The sequence below is a fragment of the Dromiciops gliroides genome, chromosome 4 (genome assembly GCF_019393635.1).
Source record: "Dromiciops gliroides isolate mDroGli1 chromosome 4, mDroGli1.pri, whole genome shotgun sequence".
Lineage (NCBI taxonomy): Eukaryota > Metazoa > Chordata > Mammalia > Microbiotheria > Microbiotheriidae > Dromiciops > Dromiciops gliroides.
The window spans coordinates 154756616-154767868 of record NC_057864.1 but is presented as its reverse complement, the minus strand read 5'-3'; positions in this window follow the sequence as shown (position 1 = coordinate 154767868).

The following is an 11253-nucleotide window of genomic DNA, read 5'->3' as shown; positions in this document are numbered from 1 at the left end:
CCTCCTGAATCCAGGGCCAGTGCTTTATACACTGTGCCACCTAGCTGCCCCCCACATATACTCTGTAACCTAGTCATATTGGATTTCTTTCTGTTCCTTAAAAAAGGTCCCCAATCCTGAGCATTTTTACTGATAGTTTCCCTTGCTTAGATACTTCTACTTCTTTGTCTTTGTCTCCTACATTCTCTGGCTTCCTTCAAGACTCAGCTAAAATCCTACCTTCTAAATCAAAGCTATCTATAGTCATATGAAAAAAGGCTCTAAATCACTATTGGTCAGAGAAATACAAATTAAAAAAACTCTGAGGTATCACTTCACACCTATCTCTCTGATTTGCCTCTCTGGCAAATATAACAAAAAAGGAAAATATTGGATGTTGGAGGGGTTGTGGGAAAACTAGGATGCTAATCCACTGTTGGTGGAGTTGTCGATGGATTCAACCATTCTGTAGAGCAGTTTGGAACTATGCTCAAAGGGCTACAAAACTGTGCATACCCTTTGAGCCAGCAATACCACTGCTAGGTTTATATCCCAAAGACATCCCCAAAAAGAGAAAAAAGATCTATTTGTACAAAAAAATTTATAACAGCTCCTTTTCGGATGGCTAAGAATTAGAAATCAAATGAATGGCTAAATGTGGTATATGATTGTGATGTAATACTGAGAAATAAGAAATGACAAACAGGACAATTTCAGAAAGGCCTGGAAAGATTTATATGGACTGATATATAGTGAAGTGAGCAGAACCAGGAGAACCTTGTGTACAGTGACAGCAATATTGTTCGATGAAGAGCTATGAATAACCTTACTCTCAGCAATACAGTGACCCAAGACAATCCCACAGGACTAATGATAAAGAATATTATTCACCTTCAAAGAAAGAACTGATCTTGATTGGACACAGACTGAAGCATGCTATTTTTCTCTTTTGTTTTTTCTTTTATTCAAGTTTTCTTATACAAAATGACTAGTATTTTAGTATTTTACATAATTGCCAATTGCCCATTTATCACCTATATCTGTTTACTGCCTCAGGGAGAGGGTCAGGGAGAGAGGGAAGGACGGATAGAATTTTGGGAGTTAAAACGTTAAATAAAAATGTTTATTATTAAAAGAAATAATAAAATCCTACCTTCTAAAAGAAACATTATCCAATCAATCCCCCTTAATGATGTCTTCCTTCTATTGATTACCTTCAATTTATCTGATATATGTCTTGTTTTGTACATGCTTGCTTTTTTTTTTTTTTTTTTGCAGGGCAATGAGGGTTAAGTGACTTGCCCAGGGTCACACAGCTAGTGTTAAGTATCTGAGGCTGGATTTGAACTCAGGTCCTCCTGAATCCAAGGCCAGTGCTTTATCTGCTGTGCCACATAGCTGCCCCTATACATACTTTTTAAATATGTTGTCTCTTCCACTATATATGTGAGCTCCTTGAAAGCAGGGACTGTTTTTTTTTTTCTTTAAATTTTCTTTGTATTCCCAGAGTTTAAACACAGTGCCTGAATTGTAGGGAGTGCTTAAAAAATTATTTTTATTTTGTGAAATTTAATTTATAAAATAAAACAAGCATTTCCATAACACAGTGGAAAATATCATTGCACATGAAACTACAAATCTATTATGTACAACTCGTTATTCCTTTAAACATATAATAGTTATTATGCAATTTCCCCCCCCAGCTACCATTTGACATTAATAGGTATTTATGTAAAATCATTCTATACATATTTCTATTTATGAGTTCTTTCTCTGGATGTAGATAGTATCTTCCTTCATATGTCTTTTGTAGTTAATTTGGATATTTATAATAGTCAAAATTACTTAATTGCTTAAAGTTGTTCTTAAAACAATAGTGCTATTACTATATACAATGTTCTCTTTGTTCTGCTCATTTTATTCTTTATTATTTCATGCAGGTATATTTATTATTTTTTTTCTAAAATTAGGAAACTCATCATTTCTTATAGCACAGTAGTATCCCATCACAATCATACACCATAATTCATACAGCCATTACCAAATTGATGCACATTCCTGCAATTTCCAGTTCTTTACTCCTATAACTATTTTAGAACATAGAGGTTATTTTAATTTTTCACTAATCATCTTTGGTAATAGACTTAGTAGTGGTATTGCTGGGCCAAAGAGTATAGGCAATTTAATAACTTTTTGTGTATAACTCTAGATTGCTCTCCAAAATGGTTGGATCAGTTCATAACTCCACCAGTAATGAATTAGTGTCCAAATTTTTCTCATTATATTTCTTTTTATATCTAGGTCATGTATCCATTTTGGCCTTTTTTTTTAAAAAATAATTAATTCTTTTTGACTTGAATTGAAAATGCCAATAATAGTTAGCATGCTTTCAGATTTGTAAATCAGTTTACATACATTATCTTATTTGATTCTCATAATAACCTTGTAATGAAGGTGCTTATTTTTATCACCATTTTACGGAAGAGAAAACAGGCAAACTGAGATTAAGTGACTTGCTCAGGGGTCATAAAGCTAGTATCTGAGGCAGGGTTTGAACACAGCATTTCCAGCATTCAAACTCAGAAAACTATCCATTGTACCACCTAGTGATACTACCACTACTGCTACTTCTGCTGCTGCTGCTACTACTACTACCATTACTACTACTACTACTACTACTACTACTACTACTACTACTACTACTACTCTTTAACAATAAGAATAAGAATAAGAATAATTCACAAATAGCACCAAAATTAAAGATTGTATAATGCACTGGGTACGGAGTCGGGAAGACCTGAGTTCAAATCTGTCCTCAGACACTAGCTATGTGATCTTTAATCTCAATCTTAACCTCTAATTAACTTAGTTTCCTTAACTAAAAACATGGGATAATAAGAGCCACTACCTCCTAACATTATAAGGATCAAGGTTAAAAACTCTATGAGACAACAAGAAATATTAAAACAAAGTCAAAAGACTAAAAATGTGAAGAAAATATAAATTATATCATTTCAAAACCAACTAATTTGGAAAACAGTTCCAGGAGAGTTAATTTAAGAATCATGACCCAAAAATTATGTTCATGCCTAAAAATATATTTTTAAAGAGGCTGGTTATATGTCAAGAAATCATTCATATAAATCGCTCAAATATAATCGAATCAGAAGGAAAAATAAAAATAGAAATTATTTACCAGATACCTCCTAAAAGGAAGTCCCAAAGTGAAAATTCCTAGGAAGTTGATAGCCAGAATCTAGAGTTTTCAAATGAAAACAAAAATACTACAAATAACCAGATAGAAAGGTTTCAAGTACCAAATAGTTATAGTAAGGATCACATATGATTTAGGAACTGCCACTATTAATGAAGAAGAAAGTTTAGAATATAATATTAAAAAAACCAAATAACCAAGGCTTATAACCAAGACTAACTTACCCAGTAAAACTATGTACTACAGAAGATAAGGTGTGGGGGGTGGGGATTAAACCATAATGGACTTCCAAGTGTTGATGTTGATAATAGCAGTGCATATGATGGTAGCTAGGTGGCGCAGTGGATAAAGCACTGGCCCTGGATTTAGGAGGACCTGAGTTCAAATCCAACCTCAGATACTTGACACTAAACTATCTGTGTGAGCCTGGGCAATTCACTTAACCCTCATTTCCCTGCAAAAAAGAAAAGAAAAAGAAAAGAAAAGAGAATAGCAGTGCATAGTAGAAACTTTACAATACAAACATAGGAATTAAGAAAAACAAAAAAGAGCAATACAAAGAAGGAGGTACCAAAATAAGGTACCAAATAAGGATTTTTTTACATTCCAATAGAGGAAGATAATATGTGTCCTCTCAGATCCTTGATGTCATCAGGGGTCATAGAGGGAGTTAAATAAAATGGAGGACCATGGAGTCATTATGTTATATTTTGATGATCTTAAAAGAAGAAAAGAAAGGAAGAGAAAACAATTACAATAGGAAATTTAAGGGGAGGAAAGGTGGAGAAAATTAACTACCTCACAAAATCTAGGTGCTCAAATAGAAGATTATACCAAAAGTGAGGAAAGTGTTGGGGAATGGACTATGCTTGAACTTGACTTTCCTCTGAATTTGTCAAAGGAGGGTAGAACCCATACACACACACACACATTTGTACACACACACTCACAAACAGATTGGTTTAGAAATGCATTTATCCCAAGTAAATAGAATGAATAAGGAGAGGGAATGGGAAAATAAAAGGGAAGGTATTTTCAGAGAAGGATTAGCCAAATAAAATAAATGTCAAACTTTGAAGGATGGATAATGAAGTAGAGCTTTAAAGGGGAAAAATGGGTAAGTACCTGTCATATATATGTGTGTGTGTGTGTGTGTGTGTGTGTGTGTGTGTGTGTGTGTATAATAGATAATTTAATCAAATAAAGGGACAAGACAAAATACTCAAAGCTTTAGGAAGCAGTCAAGCAGTCCTTTGCAAATGTTTATATATTTAAATACTTTCATCAACAAGAGCAAAATTATACATCAATGAATTATGCATGAAAATTAAAATAAACTAGAAAACCAAAAATTTATAAAAGCTAATTAAATACCATTAATAACTTGGATTTTAAAAAAGAATATCCAACTTATCAGTCACAAAAATCATACCAGATGAAGAAGAAACAAATTATTCTAGCATATTACAATCAATTATATGCAAATAAAATTGGCAACCTAAATGAAATGGCTGAAAATTTATAAGAATATAAAATGTCCAGAATAACAGAAAAATAAATATCAAATTTAAATAGTGTAATCCAAGAAAAAAAGAAATTAAATAATAAGTAATTTTGTTCCATAAAGAAAAAACAACCTGGGATCAAATAGATTAACAAAGAAATTCTATTAAATATTCAAAGAATCTCAATATTTTTCCATGAAATCATTGAAAAGAAAAAGACAAAAAAAAAGAGGTCCCGGAAAATTCCTTCTGTGATGCAAATATAGTCTTAATATCTAAATGAGTGAGAGTAAAAACAGAAACAAAATTATAGACCAATCACTAACGGTCACTGATGTAAGAATTCTAAATAAAATAATAGAAAAGTGACTACAGCAAACTATCACAAAGATCTTACAATATGAGTAAGCCAGATTAATACTAGAAATACAGGTTTAGTTCAATATTAGGAAAACTATCAATACCATATGAATAACAAGAATAGAAAATTAATATGATTCTATTAATTGATATGAAAAATGTTTCTGACAAGAAACATTATCTGGTGCTCTTAAAAGAAAAAAAAAAACTAGAATACATAAGGAGACGTGAAACCTTCCTTGATACAATAAACAGTATTTATCTAGAGGCAAGAATCACAATTTTAGGTAATGATAAATTAGAGTTCTCTCCAACAAAATAAGCAAATAAGGATCATCACCACTATCATTTGAAATAGTATTAGAAATACTAGTTATGGCAATGAATCAAGACCAAGAAAGTAAAGAATGAGCATATAAGCAAAGAAGAAACAAAATTATCTTTTTGCAGATATTAGGGTTTACCTTAAAAACTTTTTAAAGTCAAATAAAAATCAACAAAAATGCTTAACAGCAAAATTACTCAATATTAAAAAAATCCATAAAACTATAAGAATGTCTGTGTATTACCAACAAAATCTGGCAGAAAGAAGTAGAAAAAGTAATTCTATTTAAAACACATAAAAAGGACATGGACACTTACTCACTAAGATCCATATAATAAGCATATGAATACAATCACAAAATACTTTATGGGAATATAGATGTAAGCAATAGAAGAAATATTTTTCATAGACTCAATATAATAAAAATGGTAAAGTTATCTAAATTAATTTACTTATTCAGTGTCATAGCAAACTATTAAAATTTATTTTTTTTGAACTAGAAAATATAATAATGAAATTCATCTGGAGGAACAAAGGCCAAGAATGTCAAGAGAAATGAAAAAAGTGCAAAGTTGGTGGGGGAGGCTAGCAGCACCAAATATCAAAATATTTTTTGAACCAGTAACCATTAAAACAATTAGGCTGGCAATGGTTAAGAAATAGAAAGCTACATCAATGCAACAGATTAGGTATTAAAATCCAGAAGCAAATGAATGTATTATCCTAGTGTTCAATAAACCCAAAGAACCCATCTACTGGGGTAATCAATCATTATTCAACAAAAGCTGTTGGAAAAACTGCAAAGCAGACTGGCAAAAAGTAAATGTAGAACATCTCACATCATATAAGAAGATAAACTACAAATGGATGCAATGCTTAAACATGAAGGATGACATCATAAAGCACATTAGAGGAGTAAGGAAGAAATTACTTTTCAAATCTATGGATGAGGAGCAGTTCATGACCAAACAAGAGATAAAGAGGATCATAGAAGATAAAATACACAATTTTGATTATATAAAATTTAAAAAAAGTTTTGTCACACATAAAACCAATGCAATTAACTGGGGGGGGGCGAGGGGACAGATCTTTGCAGTGCATATCTCTGATAACATTTCATTTCACAGATATATAATAAAATGATTGAAATTTCTCAAATTTAAAGCCATTCTCCAACTGATGAATGTTCAAAGAATATGAACAGGAAGTGCGTAAGGGAAGAAATTGAAGCTTTAAGTAGCTACATGAAACAAATGCTCCAAATCACTAATAACTAGAGAAATGCAAAGTAAAGTACCTCTGAGATTTCACCTCACACACGTCAGATTGGAAAAGTTGACTCAAAAAATGAAAAATGCTGGAGGGAGTGTGGAAAAATAGTTGCATTGACACATTGTTAGTGGAGCTAAGAATTGAGACATACATTCTGGAAAGTAAATTGGAACTATACTCCAAAAGTTACTAAACTTTGTCTATCCTTTGACCAGCAATACCACTATGAAGCATTTTTGAAGTATATTATTAAGACTAATTTTAGATTCTCTGAAAATATTAAGAAACACTGTTTCTCTCACCTAAACCTTTTTCAGACTTTTCTTTAGGAACAGAAGCTAGATTTCCTTTGAAATGGAGTAAGGATGATAGCCAAACTTAATTCCTGTCTAAATAAGATCATCGCCTCAAAACCACATGAAGTGGTTGGTACCTAGTCCACCTAAAGGCAATTTTCTCCTTTGCATTCAGTGTTAAAATACTGGTCACAGGATGAAAATATTTTCAGTCCCTAAAGGAAGTAATCCACAAAGGGAGTCATGATTATTCTGGATTGTTGCTTTAATACATTACAATCTTTGATTTCTTGTTCAAAATCCTAGAAACATTGCCAAAAGTTATTTAGGGGCAGAGTCATATAAGAGGGCATGGGAAACTATGGATTTGGAGATATAGATAGATAGATAGATAGATAGATAGATAGATATCTCCAAATCCATATATATCTATATCTATATCTATATCTATATCTATATCTATATCTATATCTATATCTATATCTATATCTATATCTATATCTATATCTATATCTATATCTATATCTATATCTATATCTATCTATCTATCTATCTATATCTATATATCTCCAAATCCATATCTATCTATCTATCTATCTATCTATCTATCTATCTATCTATCTATCTATCTATCTATATCTATATATCTCCAAATCCATATATATCTATATATCTATATATCTATATCTATATCTATCTATCTATCTATCTATCTATCTATCTATCTATCTATCTATCTATCTATCTATCTACCTATCTATCTATATCTATATATCTCCAAATCCATATATATACACATCCCAGCTAGTAATGTATTGAATATAGATTAATGTTGGAATGTTTGATTCAATACAGTTGTTTCCAGAAAACTTCATACACACATGTGAGTGTGCTAAATTAGAGATGATCCCAGAGGAAGGAACTAAGATCAAGCATCCTTGTCTTGCAGAAGGGGTGACTTTAGCAAAGACTTGAAGGAAACTGATGAAGCCAGGAGATGGAAATAAAGAGGAAAAGTGTTCCAGACATGGGGTTAATGAATGAAAATGCCTAGATTTGGGAGATGAAGTGTCATGTGTGAGGAACAGCAAGGTGACCGATGAAACTGGATCACAGGGCACATGGAGGGGAGCAAGGTATAAAAAAGACTAGAACAGTAGAAAGAGGAAAGGTTGTGAAGAGCTTTAAAAGCCAAGTACAGGATTTTATATTTGATCCTGAAAGTAATAGGAAGTCACTTGAGTTTACTGAGTGCAGAAGACAAGGGATGATATGGCCATGGAAGCTAGAAGAGAAAATAGCTTTGTTCCATTTGTTTTTTTGCAGTGGGGGTCTTGCACATGAACAGACTCCATTAATTTGCTTAGATAATAAAACTCCATTTTCATAGAGAAATGTCTTCTCGGAGAATTATAAGAAAAGTACCTTGGAGAAATTATGGAGTATTTCTAGATATTACATAAGTGATTGCTATTGACTAATAATGTGATTGAGGGGACCTTTTTCATGTGGCTGTGTAGCCAGAATTACTGGCACCTTCAAGATATTCTCAATCAGCTTTGGTTGCCTCTTGATTTCATTCATGTACAGGTCCTTTTATTACTCAGTGTTTAGTGAGAGATAATAAATTGAAATACTTATTTTTTAATTTTTTTTTTAGTGAGGCAATTGGGGTTAAGTGACTTGCCCAGGGTCACACAGCTAGTTAAGTATTAAGTGTCTGAGGCCGGATTTGAACTCAGGTACTCCTGACTCCAGGGCCGGTGCTCTATCCACTGCGCCATCTAGCTGCCCCAATTGAAATACTTTCATGCTTTCTTCCTATGTAAAGCAATGTGGCCCCCAGGAAATGTCTCAGTTCTTGGCATTTTTCATTCATTTTTTTTCTTTTCTAGGTGAAAGAAGTAGAGTTTCATGACTTAGTGAATTCAAAAGGTCATCATAAATTTTCTATGGAATTCCAGAGTTTGGGTCTAGAAACCTGAGAAATGGAGTGATCTTCAGGAGTGACTTTTGGAAATCTTCCTTAGTAGAAGAATTTATCTGCAAGTTGTTCTATATCTGGACATGAACTTAGACCAATCCTATATAGAAATAGAGACTTAAGTGGTAGAGGAGAGACTATGCCCTGGAGGTATTGAGGAAATTATTTGCATGTTTATTCTTGATATATCTGAAAAGCAAATATCTTCTTGTAAAAGCTAATTGATCAGGGGCAGCTAGGTGGCACAGTGCATAGAGCACCAGCCCTGGAGTCAGAAGGACCTGAGTTCAAATGTGGCATCAGAAACTTGACATTTACTAGCTGTGTGACCCTGGGCAAGTCACTTAACCCTAATTGCCTCACCAAAAAAAAAAAAAAAAAAGCTAATTGATGTTAAATGGTTTAATTATAACTAGGGTGCTAGTCCTGGTCCCCAAAAAGTGGAGGGAACACAGCTAGGAGAGACTTAAGTTTATGAAATTAGAGCAGAGAAACATTCCAACTTCTCCTGGTGCCCTACCACCCTGAAGTGAGAGATGTAATAGGCCTATTCTTGAGTTGGGCCAGAGCATAATGCTACATTTCTTAATTGGAAAAAAATAACTTTTTTTAAAAGGAAGCAGGAAGAGGATATAGATGATAGAAGGCTAATAAATATAGTAAAATTGGAACCAAGATTAGAATTGGGAGAGCAAGTAGAGCTTGCCAGGCAATAAGAGGCAATGAAATGAAATGAATGAGAAGTACAAGAAAGCTTGTATCCAGATAGAAGCCTTATTAGAAAATTGCAGAATTGACTAATGGAGGACTGATGGACATGATAACTGTCTCCAGAAATCTCCTTCCCAGTGGAGTCATAACAAAACCCTGTTTGGTAGGGGGAGGAGAGTAGGGGAGTTAGAAGGCAAAAGGGGCTTACTTTTTACCCCAAACTGATAATTATCCCCTGAAACTAGAAAGAAACATTATATGGGACTTGACCTGGAAGGCTTTTTCACTAGTAATAAAATTAAACAATGACCAATGATTTAGTTGCTGACAGATAGACATAAAAAGATGGTAATTTAGAACAAAGAATCTCTAGTAGTGGTCAAAAATCACTTGGTTTCACCCAGCCCTCTTGTTCCTTGCTTCAGGTTTATTTGCATGTTAAGAGCATTGGGGTTAAAACATAGGGGAGAGCCACATAACTCCAAAATAATTTTGATCTCCCCAAAATGGACTGAGGGCATATAGAATGACAATCAGAGATTTCCCAGGAGTTAAAAAGAGTGTTGTAATTCCCAAGTCAGATTCATATAGTTAAGTGGGACCTAGAGTGGATTTGATTTAAAAAATAGATTTAAAATTAGCCTGAAGATTATGATTGGCTTTTGCTGGCTTTCTTACTGGATGCAACTGTCATGAACTTAGGTTTTCTATACTAAAAGAGTTATAGCTCTCCACTTTCCAGGGAAAGAAGAGAGAAGGTATGGAAGAGGAATAAATGAGTATGGTAGGAGAGAAAAGAGGGTTACAGAAATAAGAAGAGAAAAAAGAAGGAGAAATGAAGAGAGGGAGTGAAGGAAATTGGAAGAACATAAAAAAAGAAAAAGAGTGGAATAGGAGGAAAGGAGGGAAAAGGAGGGATATGGGGGAAGGGGAAAGGAAGAATAGAAAGAGAAAATGAGCTAGACAAAGGAGGTAATAGAGTGGGGAGAGAGAGACAGAGATAGACAAACAAAGACAGGAAGAAGAAGAAGAAGAAGAAGAAGAAGAAGAAGAAGAAGAAGAAGAAGAAGAAGAAAAGAAGAAGAAAATAGAGTGAGAATCAATTTAAGTGCATTTTGATGGGTGAAATTTGAAATAACTAATGAAACAAAGGTTCAAGCTTCTGAGCATCTGATTTATTCAGCAATGCATGCCAATTGCATAACAAATCAGAACCAATCCTCCTCTGCTTGACACTGGACTGTTAATACAAAAGAAGACAGATTTTTATTCATTAAAAGCAAAAAACAGGATATAAACCAGGATACAAGATTAGATAATCTGATTTCTGGTTTGAGTAAAGATTAGGGACTTTCTGAGTTGGGAGAGTGATAAGCAAGGTTTGGGATTTGGGAGATGGGGTAGAGTGAGCAAGTTGACTTTCCCAGATGTTAAAGAGGATCAATTCCCATGTGGAATTTACCAAAAAATGAAACTTAAATTTAAAAGATGAGTAAGTTTTGTAAGGTGGTGTCAGTTTGTTCACACAATTGCCCAAATATTCTCAGTTTCCCACTTTGAATCATGAGGGAAGAGGCCAGCCCACTCACCCCATGGATCACTTATCT